The sequence below is a fragment of the Castor canadensis genome, chromosome X (genome assembly GCF_047511655.1).
Source record: "Castor canadensis chromosome X, mCasCan1.hap1v2, whole genome shotgun sequence".
NCBI lineage: Eukaryota > Metazoa > Chordata > Mammalia > Rodentia > Castoridae > Castor > Castor canadensis.
This window is the reverse complement of record NC_133405.1, coordinates 1,833,366-1,852,016: the sequence shown is the minus strand read 5'-3', so window position 1 is coordinate 1,852,016 and position 18,651 is coordinate 1,833,366. Positions and strand designations below refer to the sequence as shown.

The 18,651-nt window shown below is 46.9% G+C and overlaps 1 long non-coding RNA gene across 1 annotated transcript; it reads left to right on the top strand.

Annotated features, from left to right (window-relative positions):
* Positions 1-17: 17 nt before the first annotated feature.
* Positions 18-15,774, top strand: LOC141419542 (uncharacterized). Its single transcript, XR_012444189.1, has 3 exons — positions 18-164; positions 6,332-6,456; positions 15,328-15,774. It is a non-coding gene; the product is annotated as an uncharacterized lncRNA (long non-coding RNA).
* Positions 15,775-18,651: the final 2,877 nt, after the last annotated feature.

The window sequence follows — 18,651 nt, the reverse complement described above, 5'->3', positions numbered from 1 at the left end:
TGCGCAGCGACAGGCGGCCCAGCTGAATGCGCAGGCGCAGGCGCAGAGGCTGACGGGACGCCCCGCAACAGGTCCCAGAGACTTACGCCCCGCCTCTGGGAGGCACTCCAACCCGGAACTTCACGGCCTCGTTCCCGGGAGCCAATGCCCCGCCCCTGGGAGAGGTAAGCTCCGCCCCTGAGAGTGGGCATCCGAGGGGCTGCTCCACTAGGGCGCAGCGAGGTCGCTGCTGAGGGTTGGGGCCACGAAGGCGCCTTGAGACACCAGAGCCTCAACTCCTCACGGTCCAACTAAGGTCTCGCCCCTAGCTGATAGCCCAGCGTAGCTTTGGACGGGGAGAGCTGGCAGTCAGCGTCTGTCAGACCCTGGGCGAGGGCGATTTATGGGCATTCTCTTTGAGGCGTCAGTATCTGAGCTGCCACTAATGGGAGATGTGTTTGTAAAGCCGAACTCCACATTTGGAGTTCAAACGTGCGCTCAGACCCAAGGAAAACGCTGTGCAAAATGTGCAAAAATTTTTAATGGAAGCCGTAAGGGTGTTTGTGTCTGGATTTAGCAGCTGCCCAGCATCTGTTGGTGTTCTTGCTCACCTTTCAAGCCTGGTACACAGTAGGAGCTAAATAAATGCTGTTGAATGAATGTTGAATATCAAACTCACATACTTACCATCCCATATTTCATTCCTCTCTTCCACAAGCAGGAAATTGGACATCGGGTATTAGGGAGCACCAAAGGAACTCCCAAGCTAGTGATGCTCACTCAAGTCATTCTAACACATTCTGATAATTGCCCTGATTGGAGACTGCTAAGCCCTTCCTACCTAGCTAACTTGATCTCATGATGATGCACAAATCTCCCCCTCCTCATCCTCCAACCTGCCCAGCCTCTCTCTCCTTCCTTAGCAACACTTGCCTCCACGGAGGTCCCTAAGTCCTCTCTCCATTACCAACTGGGTTAGTGTCTTGGGACTGCTGCAATAAATGTTCACAAATCAGTGGCAAAAACATAGCAATGTATCCTTTCACAATTCTGGTGGCCAGAGATCTGAAGTCAAGGTCAACAGGACTGTGCTTCATCCAGATGTTCTGGAAGTGCAGGATTTGTCCCTGCTTTTCCAACTTCTTGGGGCCTGAATTCTTCTGGGGCTGTAGAAGCATCGCTCCAATCTCCACCTCCATCATCACCTAGGCTTCTCCCCTATGTGTGGCAAAGAGGGTGGGGTGGAGCCATGAAGTCCCAATGAGTGTGCAGAAGGCCTGGGAGCCACAGGGAGGACCCATTGCTTGGGCTTGGTCTCAGGTGGGTTACTGAGGACACCAAGCTCAGGGCAGCCTGGGCTCTCAGTCACCACCTGCTCTTCCAAAGCCAACTCTTCTTGCCAACTTCCAAGGCCTTTCCTCTGCACCTCCCACTGAACGACCGCCTCACACACCCATGCCCAGCCCTGCCCTACCCTGCCCGTACCCAGGAAGCCTATGAGGATGGGGGCGGTTAATGGCACACAGAGCTGGCCCAGACCTGGGTCCAGCTGTAAGGTGACAGGGGCAGGAAGAGACAATGGAAGGGACAGGGCAAAGAGAGATGATATGCTGTCCCCAGGACTGCCATCACAAATCACCAAAAACCGGACTAAAACAACAGAAGTGTGCTGGGGGTGTGGCTCCTACCTACCAAATGGAAGGCTCTGAGTTCTCTGAGTTCCATTCCCAGTACCACCAAAAAGAAAAAAATCCTAAAATAGAAGTAGATTCTCTCCCAATTTTTGAGGCCAGAAGTCTGGAGTTCAGGTGTTGGGGAGTGTGGTCCCTCCAAAGGCCCTACAACATGAACCTTCCTTGCCTATTCTACTTCTTGTGGCCCCAAAATTGTTTCTTGGTATTATGGTTTGAATGTGAAATGTGAGGGTTTGGTTGGCAGCTTTTGGGAAGTGATTGGGTCCTGAGGGCTCTGACCTAATGAATGGATTGAGCCCATCATAGACTCAATATATGGCACTATTGGGAGAAGGTGGGGCCTGGTTGGAGGAAGTAGGTCACTGGCGGGCAGTCCTAGGGTGCTCTATGTTGCCCTGGCCCCTTCCTGTGTTCCTTTTTCTCTGCTTTCCATCTGCCATGATGTGAGCTGCTTTGTCACACCTCCCCAAAACCTCTGAACTGTGAGTTAAATAAAGCTTTCCTCCTTTTAAGTTGTTTATATCAGACATTTTGTCACAGTGATGAAAAAGCTAACACACACTTGGTTTGTGGCCACATCAGTCCATTGTCTGCTTCTGTCTCCACACCACCTCCTTCCCTCTGCATCTCTGTCTTCTCTCTCTTCTGTCTGTTTTTCGTGCACTGTTCATTGGGTTAAGGGCCCAAGTAATTCAGGATGACCTCATCTCCACACCCCTACCTTCAGTACATCTGGAAACACCCCTTTGCCAAATTAAATCACATTCAAAGGGTGTGGGGATTAGGACATGGATACATTTGGGGGGACTGTCATTCAGCCCATGACACCAGCCACCAGAGTGGGCTTCCCGAAATTCAAGGGTGAACAAGCTCTGCCCTGCCTAACATCCTCTAGGCCCCTTTCCCTTCAGGAGAATGCCCAAGGCCTCGGCCTGATGTGCCAGTCCTTATAGAATCACCCTGTTGACCGGCCAGCCTCAGGTCTCCCCACTTTGCCTGTTGTGACAGGGACCTCAGGTATCTCCCCTAAGGTGATGGTCTCCCAGCTCAGCATCTTGGACTGGTCAAGGGATTTCTGCCCCATGTCCTTCTGCCCAGCTTGCTCTGGTCTTTGTGTGCACGTAGGTGCATTGGTAGAAGGGCTCAGGGCCTCTAGGCCTTGTGCTGTGCTGCTGATATTTGTCATGCCTTGAGCACTGTCTCAGCTATCTGTCCCTAGGCTGTGAGCAGCCCCACTCTTTCCCCTGACTGAGGCTGAAATTTGGTCAGTGCCCAGAGCTCCTGCCTCCCCTCAGCCCAGCCAGTCAAGGCCAGGTCCCAACGCTCCACTAGACAGTGCCCTGGGATAAGCCAACAACCGCTAGAAGTGGTAGGTTCAATCCACACTCCCTCAACAGTCTATAGCTCTTGGGGGAATCAAGCTGCTGCTTCTCACCATCTCTACCATACATCCATGTTCACTATACCCGCAAGCACACACATCAACACGCATTCCAAATCATATGGCATATTCCCCTGGCCCTCTGTGCTGGCCTGCCAGTTAAACAGAGCTGTGTGAACTCCTCCTTCTCCCCTGGGCCTTTTGTGGTGTGAAGTCTGGGCTCAGCAAGTAATAGGTGCCTGGGAATATGAGTCGAGGGAATGACTCAATGAACACATTAATTTTTAAAGCCCTGGGTCACAGGGCTCTCTCCTGGCAAGCAGCCTCAGCACAGTGGTTGATAACTGGATAATTCATTCACAAGCCACCTATTGGAGTCAGCAAACCTCTAGGCAGAGCCTTCTCTCCACCCCCACTGCAGGGGCCCTCACTTCCCTGCCACCTGTCACCACTGTCCCAAATGTGGCTTCCCCCTCTCATCCTCCTGGTCCCTCACCCTTTGCTCAGATATGAATTTCTTGAGGGCTGAGGCCTGGGTTTCTTCTCCAGGCCCAGCACAGAGAAGATGCTCAACGAAGGTGGGGTGGGCAACCCCAGTCAGAAGTGTGATTGTAGCGTATGTGCCAGTTATTCCTTATCTAATTCTCGCACGCGTTCTCTTCACTGATTAAGCCACTGCTGCCCCCTCACAATGGTGCTGTTATCAAATGAGTGACTCATTTCAAGGAATCAGACTCTGAGGCTGAAGTGCAAAGGATGAGGCAGAGAAAGGAAACGAAGCATTTGGGTGCACAGGCAAGGCTATGCACAGACAGGATCATGGGAAAATCCATGTGCTCTTGAAAACACCTCACCTCCTTTTCCAGCAGTCTTTCCTCATCACAGTCCAGTGCTGCCACTTACCCTTGGAACCTCTTCTCTACCTCACAGCCTCTCTTCCCCTGCTTGACTCAGTGTCATGCCTTCTTCCTACCTTTCCCTTCTCCAGAGCCTTCTGGTCAAGCCTGACTGCCTCCTCTATCTCCCTCCCTTCTCAACTCCCCATCTCTGTAGCCACCATGGCCCTAAACTCTATAGCCCCTGCCCATCCCCATCTGGCCCTCACCTGCCCTGCAAGACACCACTTCCTCCACACAGTAAGGGCCTGCCCCACCCCAACTGCCTCTTCCCCCGAGCCCTCATTGCAGTTGGACAGCTGGAGTGAAGAGTCTGATTCGCTCTAAGGTTGGATGCCTGACTGCTATCATCTTTTAAGCCTCATCCTCCCTTCCTCTTCTGCCCCACATCTGAGCAAGCTGAGAAGAAAGCCTTAGCCCTCACCCAGGAAAGTACCAACCATGCATGGCAGCCCTCAACCTGACCCCATCCCTGACTCTGGGAAGACCCATGCTACTCTCCCTTCCTTGCCTTTTCATTTTGGCAGGGAGGGGGCGGGGGGGAGGGGCAGAACTGAACTCTGGGCCTTATGCTCTGCCACTTGAGCTCCAGCCCTCCCTTCCTTGCCCTCTCAAGCCATTTGCAGACTAGCCTGAGAGGCTACCCTCCTCCCCTCAGAAAGCCTCATTTAGTGAGCGATGAAACTCTATAGCCTCTGACAGGGTGGGAAGTGACACCCTCTTGTCTCCATAACCAAGTCAAATTTCAGACAGGGTCCACCCTGTTCCCGTAGAGGAACAACCCACTCCATCATGCCCCAATACTTTCCCTTCATGGATTCCAGGGTCTTGCTCTCCTGGATCCCTTCCTAACCCACTGGTCACTCTTTCTCAGCCCCTGCCCACTGGAGGGAGCATGCCTCACCTCATGTATTCAGGGACTGCGAAGCCCATGCACATGCATGAGCCCTAACCTTACCCAACCTGCAGGCAAGACCTGACACCTGCACATCCCTACATCCATTCACATTCATCCTGCTCACCTGAGCCAGTGCCTGTTAAGCTAGGCATGGGGCCTGGTGGTAGGAACACAACCGTGACCACTAGCAGGCAGGGTCTCCCTTCAACAGCCTCACCCTCCTTTCCCACGCCCCACACTCCACACAGAGCAACCTTTGTCAAACCACAGTTTAATCACAGCCCTTCCTGCTCCAAGCCCACAGCAGCCATACCAGCTGCTAGGAACCAGCTCTATTCACCTGGCGGTCAGGATTTGGTTTTACTGGAGAAGGGGGAAGTTTCCTTACAAGTGGAGCACTAGTGGGATTGAAACTTCTTGCTGAACCTACTAGTAGGGGTTATTTTCTTGACATACTCAAGTAAAAGGGGCTCCATAGAGAAAAATACTAGCACAAGCTCTGAGCACACACACGATCACATGCGTGTGCATGTGGGATGTATGAAGTGCTGAGAGCTGGGCACAAGGGGCAGCAATAGATGTGTAAGAACAACTGCTATGAACCCAGAGAGCCAGGAAGGAAATGTGAGAATTGCCAGGGCTTGAGGAGGTGACTGCTAACAGGGACAGGGTTTCACAACTCTGAATACATTTTAAAACTATTGAATTGTACAGTTTAAATGGATACATTTTGTGATATGTGAATTATAGCTAAATAAAGCTGTTGTTTTAAAGACTACCCTATGCAGTTGTGCCATCAAGTATAAAACCTCCCCAAGGAGATGAGCTGCCCTGCAAGGAAGCTGGAGGGCAGAAGGAAAGGCAGGCAGGTGGGCAGGGGGCCCAGTCATGGAATCCCACGGCTCTATGTAGACACGTGAGCTCAGACCCGAGAAGCCATGGGGCATCAGTGGGAGGACAGCAGTGAGGGCAGCAACACTTTGCCACCAGGGACAGTTGATGGCAAGGAGGTGGTGTGGGGGGCCAATGGGGGGGAGTGTGTCCTGAAATAAGACTCATCGTGCAGAACCTCCTGGGAAGGGAGCTGGGGTGGATGGTTAGAAGTGGGAAGTCCCAGGTGTGGGAGGTGCTGGTAGAGGGCTCTGCACACCTGGAGCCCGTCCTGTGGTGATTTCCCTGGTCCCTGAGTGCATTGTTCCAAAGAATTGACTTAGCAGCTGTAAGGATGCCCATGGTGGCTCCTTGGCTCAAGGAATAGAGGCTCCTACAGTAGTAGGGACCATGTACAAGCTATCGCCCCACAACCCCATGGTGACTCCACTCACAGCTACTGGTCCCACCGTAATCCTTCAACTGGTGCAAAGCAGGAAAGCCCCTAGTAAATGATTGGTACTTCCATTCTGATAAACAGAGAGCTCCAGAAGCTTCCACCTATCCCAGACAGCAACCTTATGCTGTTCTTCTTATGTTCTCTTCTCCCGAGGGTATTTCGGCTCTCTACTCCATCACACACGCCTCGCTCTTGCTGGTCCCCTGGACCATTCCATCTATGACGACATGCTGACAGGACCCCGGGACCAGGACACCCCCGGGCCTGCAAATGCCTTGGTAAGACATATGCGAGACCAGCTGGAGTGACAGAAGGTGGTAGTCAGGGAGGGAGAGCCATGAAATTGAGACTTGGAGGCACTGCACTTCTCGGTAATATGAAGTCTAGTCATGGCCATGGCAGCAACTGGCTGAGAAGAGTGGAGGTCCTGATTTCCAGAAGAGAGGGAGGTTGTCTATTAGCAAATTTCCACGTGTTCACATATCTCTAGTATTTGTACAAAGGTATCAAAGTACAGATATATTTATTTCTGTATGAGTTTCCTGTGGCTGCCACAACAAAGAGCAAATTTAGTTGCTTAAAACAACAAAAATGTGTGCTTTCACAGTCTGGAGATCCCATGAATAACATTGCTAGCTAAAGAAGTACAAATCAAAACCACAATGAGTGGCCATTTCACACCCAGCAAGTTCGCTCCTATGTATATACCCAAGAGAATTTAAAGCGTGTGTCCACACAAAATCTTTTGGGGGGCAGATGCTGGGGAGGGAACCCATGGCATGAGCTATATGTCCATGAGCTATATCTCCAACCACACAAAATCGTACATGAATGTTCTTAGCAGGTTTATTCATAATATCCAAAAAGCAGAAGCAACCCAAATGTCAATCAATAGATGAATAGATTAACAAAATGTGGTCTTTCCATACAATGGACTATTATTCAGCCATAAAAAGCAGTGAAATACTGATGCACGCTGCAACACAGATGAAAACATTATGTTAAGTGAAATAAGCCAAACTCAAAAGGCCACATAGTTTATGATTCCATTTATATGAAGGATCAATTGGGTAAATCCACAGAAACAAAGGAAATTAATGGTTCTTCAGGCTTGGAGGAGAGAGAAAGGGGAAGTGAGTTATTAGTGGGTACAGGGTTTCTTTTGGGGTGCTGAAAATCTGAACAAGACAGAGGTGATGGATGTACAACTCTGCAAATAGTCTAAAAACTATTTAATTGTACACTTTGAGTGAATTGTGTGGTATGTGAATTATATATCAATAAAACTTTTTAAAATGAAAGCCCAGTGGGAGCCCCTAAATTATTACTTTCTTGTGGCAACTCTAGCCTAGAAGGTAAAAGAGGTTACCCCGAGTGGAGGCCACCTACAAATCTCAGTGGCACTGTGTAAAGACATAGTACAATGACCTCAGGAGCCTGGTTTTGATATTGCATTATAGTTCTATAAGCTGTCACTACTGGGTGAAAGGTACATAGGAGTTGCCTTCACTATCTTTGCAACTTCTCATAGTCTATAATAATTTCAAAATAAAAACAACCAAACGGGGGGAATAAAGGAGAATGGTGGAGGGGGGGGTGAATTCAAGTACAATATATCTGATATAGTGTAAGAACTTTTGTAAATGCCACAATGTACCCCCCACCCAGCACAATAAAAATTATACACATACATATAAAGGTGTCAGATGAGTTGAGCTGCACCTACGGAGGCCCAAAGATCCCGTGCAGATGTTGGCAGAATTCTGGTCTTTGAGACTGTAAGACCAAGGTTTCCATTTGTTTGGCCCGTGGCCCTCATTTTATCTTTGGGCCAGCAAAGGCTGCCAAGCACTTCCCGTCGTGTTGCAATTGGGTGGCTGAAGGAGCCAGTTTCTGAGATAAGGAGCAGCTGCAGGAAGATGAGTTTGATGTTGACATGTGAGGTTTGAGGGGCCAGTGTTTCCCCTGAAGTTGTCCCTTCTCTTGGGGTCTGGCAGCCATGACAGGGACTGAGCTCATCAAGCAGAGAATGGCAAGTGAAAAGAGTTGCTGAGCGAGCCAGCAGCTTCAAGCCCCTTTTGGGATCTTCCACCCCAGCTTGGCCTGCGGCTTTCTCCTTGCACCCAGCATCAAGAAGACCCCAGTATCCTCTTCCTTCTCCTTCACCTCCAAAGGCCCCCTGGAAGGAATCCCAGTCTGAATCCCAGTGCGAGACTGGGGCGGCCTGCCTTCCTGAACCCTACGTGCTGGCCACAGCCTACCACTAGGGGGCAGAGTTGTTTATACCAAAAACTACCCAGCTGAAGGGTGTGCTTGTGTGTGCAGGTGTGTGTGAGCTCTGGTCACTGAATTAGAGAAGTATGCTGACTCATGGGACCGTGGCTCCCTACACACATACACACATGCACGCAGACACGCGCACACCGCAGGGTTCCAAGCAGCCTCCTGGCCTGGCAGCTCCAAAAACTCCAGTCTGCTGGAAACAGGAATGTAGAGTCCTCAGAATGAGAAGGGCTAAGGCAGGGAAGGAATGACCCCAGTGGATTCTGACCCTGCCAGCCCCAGTCACCCCAAAGCACCTATCCCTCCCTCTTCTGGCTAAAGAAGAGGTCAGACTGTGCTCTGAAGGTTTGTGTGGCAATGCAAAATGGCCTGGGAGAGGTTGGGGACAGGATTGACTCTAGAAAGGAGGAAAAGGAGGGCATTTATCCACATTCCCTGTCTCAGACCCAGAGCCCTCAATGCTATCTCTCCAAAACTGAAATTCACAGCAAAATACACAAGTAGTGAATAATTGGGCTCAGGTCCCAGAAATAGGCTGCCCTTTCTAAGGGGTAATGGGAATATCCTCCCTGCTTCCTGTTGCTATGGTTTCCACTCAGCTACCAAGCAGCCTGTTGCATGGAAGCCATTTGCCATGATGGGATGCTGGTGCTAGCTGGGTGTGGAGCTGTTAGCTGCCAAAAGAGAGGGCGAGGGTGGCAAACACCCTGGTCCCAGTGACCCGAGGGCCAGGGAGGAAATGGTGGGCATCACATTTTCTTGAGCTCATAGATGAAAAGGACTTGAAGAGACAGCACAGACAAAATTGACAAATGCTAAAGTCAACACATGCTCATACAAAAACACACTGTTGATTTGAGCATGGGATATGGGTTTTCAAAAGTGAGGAGCCCATCTTCTCTTCTGGCCAAAGAATCATAGCAGAGGGGTATCTTCTTGAGAGGTTCTGAGCCAACTCAGCAGAACGGAGCCTAGAAAATTGCCCATAGGTCTGATGTTGGCCCACTGCTGCTTCTCTGTCAGGGCTTGTCTGTACCCCATGGGCGCAGGGCAGCAGGCTTGCCCACCTCTGCACCTCTGCTGTCCTGCCACCCTCCCAAGAGAGCAGAGACAAGGATCTGAGCCCCACTAGTCCCCAAACCTATCGGCTGCTTTTGTGCCAGTTGAGGGACTCTCTCTCAGCCCTGTGGTTTCTGTTTGCCTCAATCTATCCCTACCCAGCCTCCCAGCCTCAGTTAGTTGGAAGTATCTCCTGGGGTCACAGGGCCACAAATCAACCAGCTCTTCTTTCCAAAGGAGAGGGCCAGCCATCCTTGCTCTGCTGCTCCCAGATCTGTCCTGTCTGGAGCGGAAGGGATGAGGAGGCCAACCACCCTGGGAGTGGGGATCACACCTGAGCCTACAGCCCCCTCCAGCACTTCCTGGGTTTCGTGGGCCATTCCAGACCTTTCCTGTTGGTGTAACTCATGACAGAGTTTGTTTATGCCGGTCACTGTGTATTCTGGCACCTCCCCCATTCCTGCTTATTAACTTTTCTGGTCCTTTTCAGTGATTAAAATTCAGCCCAGACTCACATCCCATTGGAAGTTTCCCCTCCCCATCCTCGGGACTGGAATAAACTGGTATGGAGAGGGAGGTGCCCTGACCTCCCATCCCTGTCCTTCCAACCCCCTCCTTAGCTGGGGCAGGCAGAGCTCTTCTTGTGCCAAAGTCCGGGGTAGAGGTGAGGGGCACCCCATCTTTGCCTGGGTTTAAGATGCCTGCCCCCTTTTCGGGGCAAGCTCAGCCCCCTCCTTGCTAAGGACCCTTTGGGGCTGGGCAGCCCTGTCTTCTTTGGGCCCCACCATGTTTATAGCCCAGCCCCACTCCAAGTAGGTTTCTCCCTCCTGGCCCTACTCCGGCTTCTGGTCCCATGTGTTGGGCTGCCAAGATGGAAAGGAGCTGGGGTAAGGATGACCACCCTTTCCTTCCCAGCACCCACCATTAGTCCTTCCCAGTTAGCCTTCTGCCTCCAGAAACTCCAGTTGGCTGACGAAGGTTCCCACCAGAGAATCCAGCCTGCACTCCCATTTCCAGGAAGATACACCCAGCTCCCCCATACTCCCCCCATAATGTGCTTCCCATACCTTACTCCCCATGAGCAGATCCTGCACACTGAGAGCCGGGGGGGCAGGGGGCTTCTCCTTAAGTTGACATTCTCTCACTGGCCTGCAGGTTAAACCATTAACAGAACTCTGTGTGGGACAGTGAGGGGCAGAATAAAGGACCCAGGCCCCACCCTGCAAAGGTGGCAGAATTTTAGGGGAGGCAGGATCAGAGATTCTAGCTTGAGTCCTCTAGGCGGTGGAGTTGGGGTGGGGGCACGGGTGTGAACAAGTCACCAAGTGGAACAGGCGGCACTTGGCTACTGTTTCAAGGGGCAAGGCTAGGCACAACTGGAGACAGCCCTGGGCAGCCCCAGGTGCAGCTCTGTCTGCCTCTACATCAAGACAAGATTTTCTACCAACTTCTTGTCATTTTACAGATTACAGAGCAAAACAGAAGAAAGCAATCCTGTAAGAGCAGCCTGCTTTCCCCTATGCCTCTGATGTAGTGAGCAGTGTGACATGAGTACCAGCTTCCCAGCAGGCATTGGGGATCACTCACCCCGTCTACCTCCCTGTGGGAATGTGTTGCTTCCCCCCCACCACCAAGTGACAGAGGACCCAGCGAACCAGCCACACTTAGTGCATTTGTGACATCTTACCTTGTCCTTTGCTGTTTTCTCTATTCTGGAATATTTAAGGACTTTTTGTTTGTGGTATAAAGATCTTTTTCTAAGGTTGTTTTGTCCTAGGAGGAAGTACATTTTATTAAGACATTTTGTACTTTGTTTTGTGTGTTCTAACACAGTTTTCCATTCTGAGTTAGATACAGTGTGCTGCCCTCTGCCTCACTCCTCACAGAACCCAGCATGGCAGGGCTGCTCCAGGCAGCCCCACCAGAGAGGCAACACCAAGGCCAGGGTGAGTGGGCAACTCTGTGCCGAACGCTGTGGTGTGGAGACATGTTTATAGCTGGACACATCTACTTTGAAAGGAAGGAAAAGAAAAGGACCCCAGGAGAGGAAACAGGCCATAACACAGCTGAGGTGACATCTTTGCAAATACAGCACAGGCAGAAGGGCCTTCAGTGAATTGGATTCAAAATGCTTAATTTTTTTAATCAGGCAAATTGATCATTAAAGAACTGATTAAGCCAGAGCTGCTGTTAGAATAAAAGGTGAAAATAAACTCCCTCATTTGAATTCCAAATTTGGGCTTACAGGTGACCTGGTAATGAGGTAAACTAGTCATTAAGCGAACTGGCTGAGGGTGGCCGGGGCGGCGCACTGAGCCGGTGGGCAGACGTAACCTTGAGTCTTCTCTCCTCTGCAGGTGTGGGTGTTGGGCCTTGACACAGAGGAGGGACCCCAAGGATGCAGTGCCAGGGTGGCCCAGACACAGAGCCATCCGAGAGCTAGATTTCCAAGTACCACTACTGTGCCCGAAAGGAGCCATGAGTGCAGGATCAGGAGGGGCTAGGGTGAGGGGACAGGAGTGACCAGCTGCAGTTTTCCAACAGGTGCTGAAACACTTTGACATTTTAGCTACAGGCCTGGCCCCACAACCAGCTGCTGTGCCCAGAGATATAGGGGGCAGAGCCAGGTCTCAATACCCTAGATTCTCCCCTCATCTGCTATCTGGAGGAGTCACTAAGGTCCAATGAAGACTTTTGAGGGAAACCTTTTCATATATAATTCAACAGAAATCTTACTTCTTTTGTTTATTTATTTTTTGTTGTTGTTTTTGGTTTTGGCGTTTTGTTTTGTTTTCTTGGCCAGCACTGGGGTTTGAACTCAGGGCCTCACGCTTGCTAGGCAGGCGCTCTACCACTTGAGCCACTCTGCCAGCCCCAGAAATCTTACTTTTAAAAGTTGTGTCATTAGCTGTTGAGTAGAACATTTACAACATACTTTGAAAATGTGTGTAAGTATAAAGAATGATGCAGTGAATCCTCATGTTTATCACCTTTTCAGCTTTCCCAAACAATATGTCTTTAGTTCTGCTGTGCGAGACTCAATTACAGCAGAGTCGGCTTAGTGACAGGCTGGTTCTTCCTTCCTACTTTTTACACTATTAGAAGCATTCCAGTCTGGTCACAGTGGCTCACAATTGTAATCCTAGCTAACCTGGGCAAAAAGTTAGCAAGAGAAAAAGAAAAAAAAGCTAGTGAGACCCTATCTCAACCAATAAAAGCTGGGCATGGTTGCACGCTTGTCATCCCAGCTATACAGGAAGTTAAATAGGAAGATCCTGGTCCAGTCAGGCCCAGGCAGAAGTGCAAGACCCTGTTTGAAAAATACCTACAGCAAAAAGGGTTTGGAATATGGTTCAAGTGGTAGAGTGCCTGAAAGGACATAAACATAGTGTCAAAATGTCTCCCCACAAAGGGAAAACATAGCAACTTGAAGGTAGACACACCTGGCAGAAACTACCTTAGCCAAGGGATTGAAGTGGCATCACCAGTGATGCAATGCGTGGGAGTGACACCATGGACCTCCTGATGCGATGCACTGAGAGGAGCAAAGCCCCACAGAGGTGCTATTCCTCCCCAAGGTACAAATCCTCAAATCATGAGGAAATGTCAAACGAGCCCCAGTGGAGGGACACGCTACAAAATAACTGGCCTGTGCTCTTTAAAAAATGTCATAGGCACAAAGAGCAAACAGCTGCTCGAGATTTAAGGAGACCAAAGAGAGGCTAACAGTGTGTCATCAGAGAAGCTGCTTTTCTAGAGAGGACATGAAGGGACAACTGGCAAGCTCTGAATAAGGTCTACAGATTATAGTATTGTACCAATGTTAATTTATTGGTTTTGGTAACTGTACTGTGGTTATATGAGAGAATGGCCCTTGATTTTAGGAAACACACACTGATGAGGGAACATAATGTCTCAATTGACTGAAAAATTTCAGGAATTGTGTGTGCATATGTATAGGTACATGGAGACAAGAATAAAGGAAATGTAGTAAAATGTAAACATTTAGGGAATCTACTAGAAGGGTACAAGAGGATTCTTTTTAACAGCTGTATTGAGCTATAGTTCACATGCCATGTAATTCACCTATTAGGTATTTACCTATAAGCAAAATTTTTGAGCAACATGGTAACTCTAACGTTTGGAGAAGCTGCCAATTTTTTCCAAAGCAGCTGCTCCATATTACATTCCCACAACAATGTACAAGGATTTAATTCTCTTCCTCCTCGCCAATACTTGTTATCGTCTGTCTTTTTTGGTGATAGCTATCTTAGTTGGTGGGGAGTGGTATCTCATGGTGGTTTTGATTTGCCTTGCCTAATTGGCAATGATATTGAGCATTTTTGCATGTGCTCACTGACCACTGTGCATCTTATTTGGAGAAATATCTATTCAAATTCTTTGCCAATTTAAAAAAATTGGGTCCTTTGCCCTTTAATTGTGAGGTCAAGAGAGCTCTTTATATATTCTAGACACAAGTCCTTATTTGATATGTGATTTGCAAATCATTTATCACATTCTGTGGGCTGTCTTTTCACTTTCTTGATAGTAACATTTGCAGCACAGAACCATTTAAATTTGAAGTCAAAATATGTATTTTATCTCTGTTACTCGTGTTTTGATGTTATAGCTAAGAAATAAATAATTGCCTGGTCCAAGGTCAGGAAGATTTATGCCCACATTTTTTTGGCAGTACTGGGGTTTGAGCTCAGGGCTTTGTGCTTGCTAGGCAGGCACTCTACCACTTGAGCTACACCTCTAGCCCAATGCCTACATTTTCTTCGAAGAGTTTTATATTTTTAATGCTTACATTTGAGTTTTTTGTTCATTGTGTGTTAGTTTTTATATATGGTCTGAGATATGGGCCCGATTTATTTTTTTGCATATGGATATACAATTGTTCCTGCACTGTTTGTCAAAGAGACTATTTTTTCCTATTGAATGGTCTTGTCAAAATTAATTGACCATAAATGTATGGTTTTACTTCTAGTCTTTCAATTTGATTCCAATTAATGTATAAGGACTGGCAGAGTGGCTCAAGCAGTAAGAGCATCTGTCTAGCAAGCATGAACCCTGAGTTCAAACCCCAGTGCCACCAAAAAAAATTCAAGCCAATTGATCTATAAATCTATCCTTATGCTAATACCACACAACATTGATTACTGCAGCTTTTTTTTTTTTTACAGTACTGGGGCTTGAACTCAGGGCCTACACCTTGAGCCACCCCACCAGCCCTTTTTTGATGGATTTTTTTTCAAGATAGAGTCTCCCAAACTATTTGCCCAGGATGGCTTTGAACCTCGATCCTCCTGATCTCTGCTGAGTAGCTAGGATTACAGGTGTGAGCCACTGGTGCCCAGCACTGTAGCTTTATCCTAAGTTGAGATCAGAAAGTGTAAGTCTCCAACTTTGGTTTTTTTCAAGATTATTTTGGTTATTGCATGCTTCTTGCATTTCCACATGAATTTTGGAATCAGCTTAACCAATGTCTGCAAAAGTTTCAGCTATGATTTTGATAGGGGTTAAGTTGAATCATAGATCAATTTGAAGATTACTGTCATCTTATTCATCCATGAACATGAACATGAGATTTCTATTTATTTAGATGTTCTTCATTCTTTTTCAACAATATATTGTTATACAAGTCTTGCCCTTATTTTAAAATTTTTATTCCTAATTATTTTATTCCCTTGGTGCTAACTAGAAAAGTTTTGTTAATTTCACTTTGGGTTATATATATCAATTGATTTTTATATTGATCCTGTATCCTACAACTTTGTTGAACTTGTTTATTCCAAAACATTTAGTGGCCTTTCCCCAGCCCGATGCCAGGAGTTAGTTGAAAAGACGTAAACCAGCAGGAGTTCCTCAGAGGTTTTGCAGCCTTTCTCAAAAAGTCTGGGAAGCTGAAAGTTCCTGAATGAGTGGACAAGCATAAAGAGCTTGCTCCCTTCTACAAGAACTGGTTCTACACAGGCTACTTCCAAAGCACGCCACCTATACCTCCAGGGTGGCACTGGGGTTGGCTCCATGACCAAGATCTACAGGGGATGTCAAAGAAACAGTGTCATGCCCAGCCACTTCAGTTGAGGCTCCAAGGCTTCAAGAGTGTGGCCCGTCGTGTCCTCCAAGCCCTAGAGGGGCTGAAACTGGTGGAAAAGGACCAAGATGGGGGTGCAAGCTGATACCTCAGGGACAGATCTCGACAGAATCGCCAGACAGGTGTGGCAGCCACCAACGAGAAGCATTAGAACAAATGATGCTGTGTTAATAAATTGTATCATTCATAAAACAAAAACAAAAAATTTAGTGAATTCTTTATTACTTTCTATAATACAAGATCACATCATCTGTGACTAGAGAAAGTTTCACTTCTTCCTTCACTATCTGGATGACTTTTATTTATTTTTCCTGCCTAATTGCCCTGGCTACAATGTTGATTAGAAGTGGTGAGAGTAGGCACCCTTGTTTTGGTTTTGATCTTAGGGAGAGAAAGCTTTCAATCTTTTAATAGTATTATGTTAGCTGTGGGATTTTCAGGGATGCCCTTTATTAAATTGAAGATGTTTCCTTCAATTTATTTCTATTGTTGTTGTAACACTTGTGTAAATTTGAAATTATGTTTTAAAGAAAAGTGTTTTAGAAGATATTAGTCAGGCTGGCAGAGTGGCTCAAGTGGTACAGCACCTGCCTAGCAAGTGTGAGGCCCTGAGTTCAAACCCCAGTACCACCAAAAAATAATAAGAAGAAGATGTTAGTCTTCCAAATCCATGAGCATAATTTATTTTATATATATGTTTTATTTTGTTTTTCATGAGGTGTGCTTTGAACCCAGGATCTTACGCTTGCTAGGCAGGCATTCAACCACTTGAACCACGCCCTGAGTCCTATTTGATATATTTTTTTAAACCTTTTCTTCAATGTCTTTTAGGGTTTTTTTTCTTGGCAGTACTGGGGTTTGAACTTAGGACTTCATACTTGCTAGGCGCTCTACCATTTAAGCTGCTCCACCAGCCCTTTTTTGTGTTTCTTCAATGCTTTTTAAACTATTATAAATTTCCAAAAAATAGTCTTGTCTACATTAAATTTATTCTGAAGTATTAATATACTTTATGCTATTGTAAATGTTATTTTCCTTTTATTTACCAATCGTGTTTCTGTTGATTTTTATATATTGATTCTGTATCTGCAATCTTTGCTAAATTTTCTTATTAATTTGAATAATTTATCTACAGATTCTTCAGGGTTTCTTTTGCACTATCATATCTTTGGGAAATAATTTCTTTTTTTTTCTACATACTTTATTTTTATTTTTATTTTTATTTTATTCATATGTGCATACAATGTTTGTGTCATTTCTTCCCCCTTCCCCCCACCCCGGGAAATAATTTCTAAGTCTTTTTTTGGGGGGTGGTACTGGGGTTTGAGCTCAACGCCTCACACTTGCTAGGCAGGCGCTCTACCACTCCAGCCCTCTAAGTCTTTTTTTTTATTATTTGCTTTGCTTTACTACACTGGCCATGAACAATGTGAAGGGCTGGCGGAGTGGCTCAAGTGGTAGTGTTTGCCTAGCAAGCATGAGGCCCTGAGTTCAAACCCCATTACTGCCAAAAATTAAAATAAAATCTTCAAGAACAAAGTTAAATAGAATTGGTGTTAGCCAGTCACCTTATCTTGTACCTAATCTCCAAAGGAAAGCACTGAACATTTCACAATTAAGTAATTTGGTTTTCAACAATTTTATCCTGGTAACCTAGGTATACATTTCTCTTTATTTATTCTGTATAGCATTCCTGAATCTTCCTTACTCTATAGTTTGATGCTTTCTCCTAAGTTTGGAAAGCTCTTGGTTATTACCTTTCTTTGTTTCTTTGTTACCTTCTTTTTTTTTTTTTTTTTGCTATTTTTTGTGCAGTACTGGGATTTGAACTCAGGGCCTTGCACTTGCTAGGCAAACACTCTACCACTTGAGTCATGTCCTCAGCTGTTTTGGCTTTTTGGAACAAGGTCTTGTTATGCAGCCCAGGCTGGCCTGGAACGTACTAGGTAGGCTGGGTTGACCTCAAGCTCACAGTCGTCCTGCCTCAGCCTCCTGAGTGCTGGGGTTACAGGTGCGCACACCACACGCAGCCCTTTATGCTTTTTAATATTGCTTGTGTCCCGTTCTTTTTCTTCTCTTTTTTAGAGACTCCAGTTACACACATATTAAAGTTCATTGTATTCTCTTCCTCTTCATCGCTCTCTCCTTGTATTTTCCATCCCTTTGTCTCTCCTTGCTTTATTCTGAACAGTTTCTTCTGACTTTTCTTCCAGTTCACTGATACTCTCTCCAGCTGCATAAAATATTCTAATAGAGCTCTCCATTGATTTTTTAATGAGGGTCACTGTCATTTATAGTTCTAGAATTTGAAGTGATTGTTTTTCAAGGTTTCAATTCTCCATCAAAGTCATCGATACTGCCATTTATCTCTTTGCATACTGCATGCCTAGCCACTTCTGTCAAAGTTTGCATTCAGTAATTCCAATACCTGGAAGCTCTGATGCTTTTTCCCTGTTGCCTGCTGCTGCTTTTCATTCATATTGCCTTCTCTCTTCATTTGTCTAATTATTTTTGTTTGCTGCATATTGTAAGTGAAAAAATTTCGGACCAATAACTTGAGGGCAAGGATGTTATTAGCATTCTGTGGCGATTTCACTTGGAGCTACCACTAACAATCACAAAGGTCACCGCCATCGAGTTTGGGGTACTGAGAGGATAAAAAGCTAGCTAAGGTATTAGCAGACTCTTCACTCCTACAGAGTAGCTCTACCGGCTCCCAACCAAAATGAGACTCACCAGGGTGCTCCCTGGGCAGACCCTGGATTCCAGTGTCAGTCCTAGCCCCCATGAAGCCATGAAAAGCCCTATACACTGTGTAACCAATCCACTGTGGAATCTGTAACGGTCCTGTGGGATAAACAGCTCCCAAGGCTCCTGTCTTCCTTGCAGATCCTGGTCTGAACATTCTTCATCTGCTTTTTTGTCTCAACGATGCCATCAAGCAAGTAATTTTACTATTTTCCTGGCTTTTCTAATTGTCCTCATTAGGAGGTAAGCATGAAGTAACTAAATTATCATTGCCACAAGTGGA